This window comes from Thrips palmi, unplaced genomic scaffold (genome assembly GCF_012932325.1).
Source record: "Thrips palmi isolate BJ-2018 unplaced genomic scaffold, TpBJ-2018v1 HiC_scaffold_19, whole genome shotgun sequence".
Classification (NCBI taxonomy): Eukaryota; Metazoa; Arthropoda; class Insecta; order Thysanoptera; family Thripidae; genus Thrips; species Thrips palmi.
This window is the reverse complement of record NW_023144628.1, coordinates 11,351,029-11,364,961: the sequence shown is the minus strand read 5'-3', so window position 1 is coordinate 11,364,961 and position 13,933 is coordinate 11,351,029.

Sequence of the window (13,933 nt, the reverse complement as noted above, 5' to 3'; positions counted from 1 at the left end):
TCGTCGGACGGCGAGGACAACCGCAGCGGAGCCGCCAAGGACGGCGTCAAAGGGCGACGCCGAGGACGCCGAGGTCCAGGACGCGCGCACCTGAGCCGCGAGCAGGTCCAGGCCAGGCAGCAGGCGAAGCAGGCGGGCGGGGCTGTTCGGTATTTATTCGCTCCTAATGAACGCTGCGAGGCTGGCGAGTTATACGCGGCCAGCGTCTGGCTGGCTGCGCCGCGCGCTGCCGAAAATTCATTACGGAATGACATACAAAGGGGCGGCCATCGGCAGGCCATAGGCAGGCCATCGGCAGGCCGGCGGATGAGTAAGTCGAATCTAATTGGTGCATCGGCCGCTGAATTGGCTCGTAAACCAGGCCGGGGGTGGAGTACCTGTACGGCCTGTGAGGCCGCACCCGGTACCTGCGCCTGCGCCGGTCGGCCGTACTACACAGCCACCGCTCTGCCAGGGCTCTGCCAGTGCAGCCGCGCAGCCCCGCGCCGCGGCGATGGCAAAGTTATGGTGACGGCCCGGCCAGAAGGGGAACGGCCGGCCGCCGAATCACCAGGGAATTGGATACTCGCCGTGCTCACCGGCGCACCGTGACCCCATCGGCCCGGGCCTATTTCAGTGAATGAATGAGGAGCGCAACCGTGTGTGTGTGTGTGTGGGGGGGGGGGGGGGGGCAGAGCGTGCGTCCGTGTGTGTGCGCTGCGCTGATTGAAAAGTAATAAGCCAGTGCAGCAGTCCGTTCCTTACCGGCGCTCATCAGCATACGGGCGGAGGGGGTAAGTACCCGGGCCACGCCCTCCACGTAGTCCTCGAGCGCACCGAGCACGGACATGAGCGAGCATCGCCTTCTTGCCGTGGCGCTGCCGGTGGTTTGGAACACAAACAGGAAGACGGCAATTCTACACCGCATCCCCCGAGCGGGGCGCCGCGCCGCGTGCGACGCCGCCAACGTCAACAAGACCGTGATCGACGTGCGGCCGCACGGCGCGAGGCGCGCAAGGCCACACACGCGGCGGACCTGCCGCACTGCGAGCGGCAGCGTCATTTTTCGCCCTGGTTTATTATGCTTCGCGGGCCGTACTTACAGTGCACAGACGAGCACGCCGCGTGCATCTGGAGGGAGGCAGACTGACTCCGAACAACCAGGGCATCCGTCGCTCTGTCCCTGTCGCACCTACTGGGGCATCCCACGAGAGCGAGAGAGACAGACTGTCGCGCTCGTGTCGGGGCGTGTGGGCCGTGCACACGGGGTTCAGTAGGGGCGGGGGCGCACGGTGACCGCGGTGCGTGTGGTTTCGGCTTTCCAGAGATATGTGGGTCATTACGTCGGGGGCTGCGGCCGGGCTATCGCTTTCCGTCCCCCCGGTGGGCCTGCCTGTCCTACGCCTGTCCCGGAGCCCCGTCCTATCCCAGTGTCCCGGCGCGTCGCCCTGCGGGTCGCCCTGCGGAGGGTCCCCGGCGACGTGCTGGGCCTTCCGCCGGGGTGACGCGGCCCGGACACCGGGGACGGGTATCAGCGTATCAGCACCACGTCGGAGCCGCAGGCCGCAGGCGAGCAGGCAGCGCTTGCTGCACACGTACCATCACACTAGTACTTCGCGGCAACAACAACAACAACCAAGACAACAACAAGGAGGAGGAAGGAGGCTGCGCCGCGCGAGCTGCAGGTCCACGTGAGAGCGCGTGCCGCGTGCCGCGGCGGGGAGGAGGCGGCGGTGGTGGCTGGCTTGCTGCGGCTGCGGCTGTAAGTACACTGGCCGTGCGCCCCGGCTGCACGGCGACGGCGGCGCTCCGCTCGGCCCGCCGCGACATGACGAGTAAATTACCGGTCACGCGTGATTTGTGTAAATCATGGCGAGGCGGAGCGTGGCAGCGTGCGGAGCAAGTGCTGCAAGGCTTATTGTACACACACACACACACACACAACACACACACACACACACCAATATAGACATACACAGGCACGTACGGCAAACGTGTACACACGCAAGCCACATAAAGAAAAGTCCTGGCGCACGGTATGGTCACGTGCGGTTGCCCCCCCCCCCCATTATTTTTTTTCATTTTTAAATTGACGCTGGAAAAAAGTCGGTCCAGGCCGGCTGGATGCTGGATCCGTCCGGCACGCTCACGCTCGCGTGCAGTCGTGACCCACGAGTGTGGCAGCACGGCAGCGACACGCTGATTGGCCGCGAGTCACGCCCGTGCGTGCGCCGCGTGGGACAGAGAGGGCAGAGCGCGGCATAGGCCCGCGGGCTGGGCGATAAAACAAGCAACAAGGACAACAACAACGGGCCGAACGACGAACGGGCCCGAAACACGGAGCGGGCCACGCGGGGCGCGGGGCTGCGTCCACGCTGCATCCGGTGTCCGGCGGCACCGCGGCGCGGAGATACGCTACGCCCCGCTCGACGCGGCGAGGCAGAGCGAGGCAGAGCGAGGCAGTGCGAGGCAGAGCGAGGCAGAGCGAAGCGAGGCAGAGCGAGGCAGCGAGGCGGAGGCAGCAGGGTGGCGTGGGGCCGGAGCGGCGGCGGTCCGGCCGGCCAGCATCAGATAAAGTGGACATTGTGTGGGGGGCAGCGCGGCGGCAGCGCGAGCACTGATGCACTGATGCCACCGCGGCCTATGCTGAGGCTGAGCAGCGCTGAGCTCCACCTGGCTCCACACGTCCTGGCCAGGGCTGGCCAGGGCCTGGCAGGGCTTGACGGCGACGACACGTTACTATCTAGCTCCACGCGCACGGCCGCGCACGGCACGGCGCTAATCGCATTGGAACGCTCACACCCACGCCACCGCCGACGGCGAGCCGACGGCGTCCTGGTGATCCCCGCCGCCGCGCCGCCCAGCCCCCTCACGTCGTGACCGAATTTTAATCGTGCGGCTGGGCCGGGCCGGCCAGGCCCCTCTTTGGGGCCGCCAGAGGCGACGAGCACCTCGTGGATACCACCGCGGCCTCGGACACGCCACTGGCGGGGCTCGGGCGTCGGGGCCTCGGCCGCCTCGGCGCGCGGTGGTAAACGAAAATCTCGAATTCCGAGCTTTCCGAATTTCGGTTTTGGAGACGTGACGGTATATCCGAGTTCCCGCGCTCTAAACCGGCAGCGGCTCTCCGGTTTTCGGAAGCGGCGTCTGAAAACGGTTTGCAGCAGACGCAGCCCGGCTGCTACCGCCGCTCGGAACGGTATTTTGGCCAGACCTGCTAAACCGTTGAAATAAGATGGGTAAAGTAAGGGAGACGATTGTAGATTTCGGTTCGAACTAAATCGGCTTGCTTACTACACCCCTCTTGCTATCACGGTTCAAAAGTTTGAATCAATAAACTACCCGTAGCGGCGCTGGCGTCTTGTGGTAGAGGTTATGTTTCAGTCAACGGCTGAATTTCACTCACCTACTGACTACAAATGGACAAAACATGACATGACGTCGCTCCAGGCACACCCCGAAATGCACTTCAGAGCACTGCGAGGTAGTGTCGCGCAACACCCGCAATTCACTCACGAAAAACTTTTCAAAACATAAATACGCACGTCCGAGCGCACGTCGTGCCGCTGCCATCGCTTCTGCTGGGAGGCAAAACCGGCACGCATTGACTCGGTTTCGGAGCGCGCGGCTCGAAAGGGCGGTCTAGCCCGACGAAAGGCGGATGCCGCGCGCCGGACTCGAGCCGTCGCTTCGAAAATGGACACTTTTGGGCGACTCGGAATCCGAGATTTTCGTTGACCGTGCGGGCAACCGGGGCAACGCAGCGCACGCGCGGCGTGGCAACGTTCTTTGCCCCCGCAGCGCAGCGCGCAGCCCGGCCAGCCTGATTAGCGGAGATAGGGAGTCACCAAGAGTCACCTCAGAGCAGGCAAGGTCAGATCGCCAGTCTGAGCACCAGGCCCTTGCCTTCCTAGCGGCCCCTGTCCCGGGTGGCCGACGACGCCTCGCCCCCGCGGCCCCGGCCCCGGCCCTCGCCACGCGCACAGTGGGCCAGAAGACCGGTGGAGGCGGCCATAACTCTAGACGCGTTTTGAGCTCCAGAGTCGCTGAATGGGACTCGAACCGAACGTGTGACCCCACCAATGGATTGCTCTCCGAACGAGGAATCCATTGGTGGGGTCACACGTTCGGTTCGAGGCCTGTTTAGCGACTCTGCAGCTCAAAACGCGTCTAGAGTTTTGGCCGCCTCCACCGGTCTTCTGCCCCACTGTGACGCGGCGGACCTCGCATGTTTGCCACCGCGGCTGCCGCTGGACCGCGCAGCAGGCTGTCGCGCTGTCTCTCTCGCATCCGGATGGGACGCCCCGCGTGAGTGGGAGCGAGACGGAGCGCTGAAAGCACTGTTCGGCATCACGACGGCGCCGATAAATGATGGCGGCCGCGGCGGACCAACGGACACGAAGGGAGCCGCCAACGCCGCGCCGGCCGCGCCGCGCCGCCGCCTGCACTCGTCTCGTGTATCGGAAGCCGGCAGGAAGGCAGGACGCGTGTGGGCGGCGCCTCACTTTGTGGCCCCGCCCCGCCCCGCCCCGGCCCGCCGCGCCGCGCCGCGGTTCGCTTTGGCACACAGTGGGCATGCAGCAGGCGGGCGGCGCGTGTCGGCTGCTCGCCCACTGCGCGGTGCGCGCGTGACGCCGGCTCTTGACGGCGGCCTCCGCGTGGTTCCCCCCGGGCCGCGGTGCCGCGGCCGGCACGGCGGGGAAGGCCGTGACGGGGAAGGCCCGCGACGGCACCCTCGCCCGTCCGGGTGACGTCAGGCGTAATCTCGCCCCGGCTGGGCTGACCTGCGGCGGGCGCCAGCACGCCAGCGCAGACCTGTCGTTGTGGACAGGGGACGCAGGGGACACGCTGTTGGAAAGACGGCGCGGAAATCTTTTCCGTTTTCAGTTTACTCCCCTCTGCCGCTCGGCCGCCGCCGTGGTTGTTGCGAGGGCCCACGGCCCGGACGGAGGGGGGCGGGCGACGCCGCCAAGACTCGCAAAGTGCAGCAGGACGGTGAGAACGCGGCGCTCCCGGAACCAACAAGCGGCCGCGGCGCCGAGCCAACGCGGCGGAACGGGGGAAGCGTCTAGTTGAATCCGCCCTGTTCCAGACGATCAGCGCGCCGCGCCGCAGTTCGCCATCAGGGCCTCCGGGGCCTCCGGGGCCTCCAGGGCCTTCGGCAGCCGAGGTAATTGGCCGAGATCGTTAAAGTATTTCTAATGACTAGGCAGGAAACGTAAAAGAGCCCCGCCACGGCGTCCTCCGCGCTCCGCGTCCGCCAGGCCCGCCAGGTCCGCCACGACGGCGTCGGCCGCAGCGCCGTGCCGCCGCGCTCGCTCGCAATGGATGGATGATGGATGATGTTGTCATCCCATTGTGCTGCTGGGCTGTGCTGCTGCGCTGCCGGAGCTGGCGGAGCTACGGCCGCAACCAGAACGGAGGATCATTTCGTGCTGATGCACCCGGAGGCCGTCCCGGAGTCCCGGAGCCGAGTCTGCCGTCGTGCCGGAGCGCCCCGAGCGGCGGCCGACCGGAAGCCACGCGCGCTGCCCCGCGTCCCCGACGCCCAGTGAACGGCGAGCTGCAAAGAAAGGAGTTGCCGATCATTTACTTTGTTGGAGGCCCGTGTGGCTGACCTTTGCTGCCAGCGGCCGCGTGCAGCGACCATGTCTCTGTCTTATGGAGTGAGGAGCGCGCTAGAGCGAGCGAGAGAGAGAGAGAGAGAGAGAGAGAGAGAGAGAGAGAGAGAGAGAGAGAGAGAGAGAGTGCGGAATGAGGCGGCTGGTGCCGGTGTGCCGGTCTGGCGCGGGTGGTTCGTTGGGCGCACACGCTGCCTGACCTGTCACTGGCCGCGGAGTGCGAGCGCGGGCCGGGCAGTGGCCGGGCCGCGTGCAGCAGGAGGGCGCCCTACTCGTCGCGGCGCGGGCGGCAGGGCGGCTCGTGGGCGCTGCTGCACTGCTTCATCCTGCCGCCGCGGGCTGCGTCGTGGCGGTGCTGGCGGTGCGGTGTGGGAGACTGTGGGAGGGGCGGACGGACGGGCTGGACGGACGGGCGTGTCGAATGGGGGTCCCGACGAGGCGCTGCTGTCCAGGAGGGATCCGAGGATGGCCGGGATGCACGCGCGGGGCGGGGCGTGGCGGGGGCAGCAGGGCGTAGCAGGGCGGCCACACACGATGTCCAGCCAGACGACGGCGACGCCCTGCCGGAGGCGGCCATCGGGAGCACGCTCGCACCCGCCGACGCTCCGTCACGCCCACCACGCCCAGGGCCTCGGCGGCCCCGCCCCGCCACGCGCGCCTCGACGCGGCACGACACGGAGGCACGACGTCGACGTGCGGTTACCAAGGGCGCCGGCACCGAGACCCACGCGCGGAGCGGCGGAGCGTCGCGACACGGACGCGCGAAGGGCGGGCCGAGGGCCGAGGGCGCTGCCATCCCGGAACCTGGCCGACGTCATTCTGAGGCCGAGGCCGGGGAACGACCGCCGCGCCGTCCCGGACGGTCCCGGACGGTCCCGGACCTCCAGCCAGGAGTGCTTTACTTCGCTACCGGATACGGTCGCGGACCGCAGATTGGTAATGACAGGCTGGCCGGCCTGGCGGGGCTTGTGCCTTTACGCCCTTTACGCCCTTTACGGCCTGCAGGGCGGCCCCAAGGGCCATCCGTCGGCCATCCGCATTCCCGGGGCACTGGCCCTGCGCCCTCCGCCCGCGCCATCCAAGGCGAGGCGAGGGGCGCCGTCCCAGGAAGTCTAGACCGCTTCTAGATCCTTCCTCGAGAAGCAAGGCGCGTTCGATAAGGTGCACACCCTCCTCGCCGTGCCGCCGTGCCGTGTCACACGGCGCTGCCCGTCCCGTGCGTCGCCGCACCTGTTATCTGTGGCAGACAGCCGCGGTGTAAACAAGCCTCGGCACACTCACGTCCGTCCCCATGCACCGGGCGCGGCGCGGCGCCACACCGTGAGCACCACCACACGCCCCACAGCATGACTCACGGGCTGCTTCACGGCGGACACGTCGGACACGCCGGGCACGTCAGCGCGCCAAGGCCCACACCCGAGAGACAAACACCCCCGGCATCCCCTAGGGCTGGCCGGCCGGTCTTGGGCCGGTTAGGTTTGACTAACAAGTGTTGGCGGCGCCGCCAAGCCCACCCGGTTCATGCCGGATCCACCTGTAAGCCACCGACTGTAACCGGTGGCGGCCGGCGGCAGCGCGAGGCGAGGCGAGGCGCGTGCTGCTGGGCGGCAGTGCTGGCGCAATCGGCCTGCCCGACGACGGCCTGCCCGCGCCCGCCGCCGTGACACCAGTGTCGTACCGCGGGGCGCACCGCCGCGCGGCCCAGACGGTGTTAATTGTCCCCAAGTAGCTGTCGGTCTAATGCGACATCCTCTGCCGGATGACTGTCTGCCGGCTGACGGCGACGACGGCGACCTCGAGGGGCCGCGCGGGGGCGTGACCTGGCCCGCTAAGCGATCACTCCCGCGCTCGCTGCGCTTGCGGGCCACGGGTCGGGTCGACCTCACCCACGGTCAGCCAAAGCACCGATGTGCATAAGGCGCCCGGATGCTTGGGGTCACCTTCGCGTCGGGGGCCATGAACTGCTGCACCATGCATCGCCCTGAGCCCCGAGCGGCCCCGAGCAAACAGACGGGACGGCCGGCGACCACTCGGAGGAAGCGAGGGAGCCGCCGAGCAGGGCGACGGGGCGACAGGGCGCGGCCGGCGAGGTGGCCGTCGGGGCGGTGGCAGTGATAGCGTGGCCACGGCGCGCTGGCGGTGACGGTGCCGACGGGACGCTCGGACTTGCCGGTTATTTACCTGCGCCCGGCCCGTCTCGGCGGCGCGGCGCGGCGCGCTCGCATTGATAACAGGTAGTCCGCGCCGATGAGCCGGCAGGGCTTTTTTTAGCTCGCGCGGCGCCTCGCGGTGGGCGGGAGGGGCCGCGCCACGCCACGCCACGCACCGCCGGGGGGAATTTCCCTTTTTCGACAGGCGAGCAGGCAGGCGACGCAGCCAGGCTCACCTTGAACCGCCCTGGCAACAGGCGGCGACAGGCGGCACCTATCGAGTGCCACGCGCCGCGCCGCGCCGGCCCGGCGATACGCGTGCGGTGTCTGGCGGAATCTGGGTCAGACACACTTAGTTTGCACAGAAACGGATCGACTCTTGCCGAAAAGACGAGACGGCGACGCGGCGACGCGGCCCTTGAGGCTAGAGGCCGCGGCGGCGGTGGTGGGGGCAGCACGGGCAGCACGGGCACCACGGGGGCAGCACGCGGCGGGGGGCGGGGCGTGGTTGGACTTGGTGCCGTGCAAAGGGCGAGCACGGGGCCTCACGCCCTTCCGCGTCGCGACGCCCGCGGCTCACTGATTCCGAGAGTCGTCTTTGTTGCTCTGTCACTCTCGCACTCAAGGGGTGGCCCGTCAAGGTGTGTGCTTGAGAGGAGGGCGCCCTCCTCTCGTGGTGTGAGATAGACGGGACCACGAATCATACGACTCTTGGGCATCAGCTTGCGGGGCCGCGCAGCTGTGACGCAAACCAAGCGAAGGACGGTGGGATTGGCTTGGCCAGGACCGCGCCGTGACAGCGCCGTGGCAGTGGCGTGCCAACGTGTGCAGGGAGCACGACCCTTACCCCGGCCGCTTCTCGAGAGCAATCTCCCTTCGTACTTTTTTCTCAACTTTCGTAAAGAAGTGGAGGCGATTATGGCGGAAAAGGGGGCGAATCGTGGAAGGAGAGGTCAGAGTGCCGGCGCCGCCGCCAGCAGATAAGTTTATCGGGCCGCGATGCCCCGCTCCTCCAACCACACCCACTCGGCGGACGCCTGCAACGGGCCTGCAGCGCGCGTGGCCCCGCCAGCCGCGCCAGCCGCCGCTCTACTCCCCGCCTCGCCGTCGCCCTCGTCGCCCTCGTCACACCGCGAGCATTCGAGCACGTAAGCGCGGACTGCGCTTCCACACAGTGCGTTCGTCGCTCTGTCTCCCTCACACCCTGATGGCGCGCCGCACGAGTGCGAGAGAGACAGCGCGAACGGTGCAGTGCTGGGTGCGGCCGGCGCGACACGCGTCAAGCGTCACGCGGCCATATGAATGCACACATTCCATGACGTCAATGCAGGCACGGCCCGGGCACCGCCAGGGCACCGCCACACCACTGCTAGCACCGCGGCGTAATTGTCGCCCCGCTTATTTAGATTGATATTCATGAACGCGTTGCGGTTTGCGCCGAGCCGCCGGCACGCCTTGGCGTCATCATGAATGGCAAGCCCGCCGCAGAGCGGAGCAGCGGCGCGGCGCGGCCAGCCAGGCGCGGCACGCCCAGACGGCGTCTATTTGCCGTCCGCCTGCCCGCCGGTCCGTCCGCCTGTCCGTCCGCCACTCACGTGTCGCGCAGCACGTGCCCCGGGGCTCAACAGCGGCGGGGTCAAAGTTGAGCGGGAAGGGACAGGGACGGGCGGGCTAAATACGTCCCCGGGCTGTTCCTCGCCCTTTTCGCCAGCGCCGCGGGGCAGGAGATTTCAACGCGCTTCATCATTTTCGAGGAAAGTTTCCGCACGCGCGGTGCCGCCGCGGCGATGCGCCGTTCCCGTCGTCGCCGTGCTCCGTCGCGCTCCCGGTCGGTCAGCGCATTCCGTTTTGCTGCCGCCTTTCCTTGTCACCTTGGCCGCGGCCGCCCCCAGAGCCCCGCCGCCCTGCCCGCCTTTTTGTTTCCGCTTATCCAGCGGCCTTCTGGTCAACGCTCTTTTACCCCGCGACTGCCGCCTCGGGCCTGGGCCGCCGGCCGTGTGAAAGTGCTGACAATGGGCGGCGCAGGGAAGCCCGCGCTGGCCCGGCCCGGCCCGCCCCGCCGCCATGCCGTCACCGGTGACCGGGGCCGCGGAGAGACCGCGTGCTCATCTGCGTCGTTGCTGCATACTATTTACCTCGGTCGCGTGGCGTGGCGGCGTGGCCGTCGTGGCGGTGAACGGTCGCCAGACGGGGCGCGACATGTTTACGAAGCCCGCGCCGATTAGCTAGCCGCACGGCGCGGCGCGGCACGGCACGGCGCGGCACGGCACGGTGCACAGTGAGTGGGCCAGAAGACCGGTGGCGGCGGTCAAAACTCTCGACGCGTTTTGAGCTCCAGAGTCACTAAACAGGCCTCGAACCAAACGTGTGACCCCACCAATGGATTCCTCGTTCTGAGAGCAATCCATTGGTGGGGTCACACGTTCGGTTCGAGTCCCATTTAGCGACTCTGCAGCTCAAAACGCGTCTAGAGTTTTGGCCGCCTCCACCGGTCTTCTGGCCCACTGTGCGGCGCGGCGCGGCGTGGCACGGCACGGCACGGCGCGCTGCTGGTGACGGTCGTGGACGAGAAGGCGGTGGCGACCGCGGCACGTGGCCGAACGGCCCGAGGCTGTCGGAGAGCGGCGGCCGTGGTCACGTGTCGCACACTGTACGTACGCGATGACACACAAGTACACTCGCACACGCACACACCGACACAGGGCGGCCGCCGCAAACAAGCCAAGTGTTCGGCGGGCCTTACTCCATATCGGCCGGCGTTCGCTGCGTTCGCCCTTCGCCGCGCTGCTGCTACCGGCCAGGCCGGCCAGACCGATAGCCCAGCGACGGTCTTGCCAAAGTGTGGAAGCAATAACCCCATCAATCTGAAGGGGAGGATGGCGGCGGGCGCGCTATCTGCCGCCGTGGCAGACAGCAGCCAGTTTCGGGGCTGATAGTGTACTGCCGCCGCGGCTCGATGCGCGTGCAATGTGAAATCCCTGGTCTTTGCGGCGCCACGGCGGACTGCTGCCTCGGCGTCTAGAACGCCTAGAGCAGCAGCAGGCGGCATGCAGCACGCCCACTGCTAGAAGCGCTCGAAGCGGGGCGCCTCGCGATAGCGGTCGTCGCGGTCGTCTGATGGCGAAAATGTTACATTTTGTTTTCCGACTCGGCGCACTCTGCGTGACCCGTGCGGACCCCTGCCTGCCCCCGCCGCGGCAGCGCCGCAGCCATCGGCACCATCAGCGCGAGAAGACGAACAAGAGCAAAAACAAAAGCAAAAACGCCAACAACAAGTGGGGGCAATTGACGCGGCCGACGTGCCTGTGCCCACGTTGCAGCGCAGCCGAGCGCAGCACGCGCGCAAACGGTCACGCGGCCCCGGGTTGCCCGGGTTCGAGTACCGGCCGCCGCCAAACGGGGACGGACAGGACCGACGGGGACACGCTTTCCTTGACCGGTCACGTGGTCACGTGCACGTGTCGCGGCTTGTTTTTGTTGCTTTGATGCTGGTGCAGCGCGCGAGGCGGGACGAGGCGGGGCACAGTGGGCCAGAAGACGGGTGGAGGCGGCCAAAACTCGAGACGCGTTTTGAGCTCCAGAGTCGCTAAAGGGGACTCGAACCGAACGTGTGACCCCACCAATGGATTCCCCGTCTGAAGAGCAATCCATTGGTGGGGTCACACGTTCGGTTTGAGGCCCATTTAGCGACTCTGGAGCTCAAAACGCGTCTAGAGTTTTGGCCGCCTCCGCCGGTCTTCTAGCCCACTGTGCGGGGCGTCTCGCGACGTGGCCAAGTGGCCGCCGTAGATTCAAACCACTTTCCTGCCGTCGCCGCAGTGCCCCGGCAGTGCCGCGCCGCATTATAAGCCTCTTTGTGGCGCGCAACGAGCGGCCGGCAGAAATACACTGGCGCCCCGCCCCGCAGCGCCCCGCCGACTCGCGTGTTGTCAGGATGGCTCGTCTCAAGGTCGCCGACGCCACGGTTCACGACTGACGAAGCGCGCCGAGGCGTGCCGAGGCGTGCGCGCACACGCCGGGCACGCACTCGATCGCCTCGATCGTCGCATCCAGGACGAAGACGGCCGCCTTTCTAATCGACCTGGGTGGCGTGAGGACTGTGGCCCGACGGTGGCTGACTCGGCAATCACGGACGGGGGCAATCACGGAATTAGGGGAGGTCCGCTCGAAGCGCGCGCGACACCGCGCTGCCCGGGACGGTGCGACGGTTGACGTAATTATCAAGTAATTCATTAGCCACCTAAAGTGGAGCACCTGGACGACCTGGATAGCAGGAGGCGGCACTGACGCAACGAAGGTGGCATGGCGGTCGGAAAGGAAAGGCCATTCCAAAGGAATATTTCTTGGATTTTTGATTTCACGTATTTGTGATCTTTTTGAAGACTATTCAGACGCACAGTAAGATGGTAGCATCACTACCGGCTTCCGAATGACTGCAAGGCTCAGGGACTGATTCCGTGGTTACCAGTATAGTGGGTCCATAGGGCTTGTCTGGCGCGCTCCCGAGTGTGTGTGTGAGAGAGAGAGACAGTGAGTGCGTGTGTGTGCGTGTCTCGGGCGGGGCGACACGCAACAACGCTTCGCCGAAAACAGCCCGCGGCCGCTCCGCTGTGCTCCGCTCCGCGGTGGCTCGACTGGTTCTGGACGCCGCCGCGCCGCGCGTTCTGTTCTATTCGTGGCGAGACGGTCTTCTTTTTGATATCGCGGGCCGGGCGCGCGGGCAGCGCGTGACATCGAGCCGATAACAACGATAGCAACGCCCCGCCGCCTCGCCGCCTCGCCAGACGCCGCCGTGGCCGTGCGTCGCCGCGCCCACCAAGTAGGTTAGACGCGGTTAGAGGCGTCTACGGGCGGGGCGGGGCGGGGCGGGGCGGGGCGGGGGGGGGCGGCTGCTCCTGGCGACTAGGCGATAGCGGGGCGTCACTTGCGGCGATAACCAATTTTCGAGGCGGTAATGGGTGACTTGGGTGACCCTTCGCGTGAACTATAGGAGAAACAGCGGCCAGACGACGTGGACTTCCACGAGCTCGTTTGGGATCCAAGAGAGCGAAGCAGCGAAGCAAGCAGACTAATTAATTCTCTTTTTCTGTCTCCGTCGGCGAGTCGGCGACGACGAATGTGTTTTCGAGGAGCCGTATCGTCAAGAAGCTGGGCCGCAAAGACCAATCTCCGCTGGTGTGCCTGCCGCGGTACCGGTCCAGGCGGTTTCTTTGAATGAGATGGCACCGCCGCGGCACGCCGCCACCGCCGGGCACCGCGGCAGGCACACCATAGCGCGGCCGCCCGTCCCGCCCGCAGCCATCATGCACACAGCGGGGTCCCCGGCGAGGCGAGGGTCCCCCAGGCCGGCCCGGCCCGGCGGTCTGGCATGCTGGCATCGGGATTTTGATAAGGTCAAGATCATGACGCCATACGGCGGCCCGCCGCGCCTCGACCTCCAGCCCGCCCGCCCGGCCGCAACGGCCACAACGAGTATTTCTTTCTTTTCCCCAGGAAAAGTACAGATAAATAAAAAGGCGCCGTGGGAAGCGCGGACAGGGGATGGAGCGGGCCGATAGCACTGCCGCGCGTGATCGGCAGCCTCGCGTGGAAAGCCCGGCCAAGCCCGGTCCGGTCTCCGTGCCTCGCGCCGCTCGCGCCGGCGGCTCCTTCCGAAGGGCGCTCTGTCTCCCTCGCACTCGCGGGTCGACCCGCAGCAGTGCGAGAGAGACGGCGCGGTTCGGAAGGGGCCGCCGCGCGCCGCGCGCCACCGGGACGGCCCGCCGTGGAATAATGGGACACGTAGCGAGTGAGCCACGCGCGGTTCGCACCGCACTAGACTCATTCCGAACGGCGTGTGGTCTCTCTCGCACTGGTGAGGCTTCCGGTGGGGGTGCGAGAGAGACAGAGCGACGGAGCGCGGAGCAGCGCGGCACGTGGCGCGTGTCCTGGGTCTACTGTACAGGAACAGGGCCTGGTTCGTGTGCCGGGCGGCTGGGTGGCTGGGCACCGCTGGCACCGCAAGCACAGAGCGCGGAGTCGACGCGGCGCGGCGCGGCGAGCCACAAAGCCCTCGCAATCTGAAACGAGTCGCGGAAAGCTAGCTTTCGGCTCCGTGCGCCGCGCGGCTTGTGCTTGTTTTTGTTTGCTCCCGTTTCCGCGTTCCGAGAATGCAGGCGGCGACGCCCCGACTCTTTTCGACAA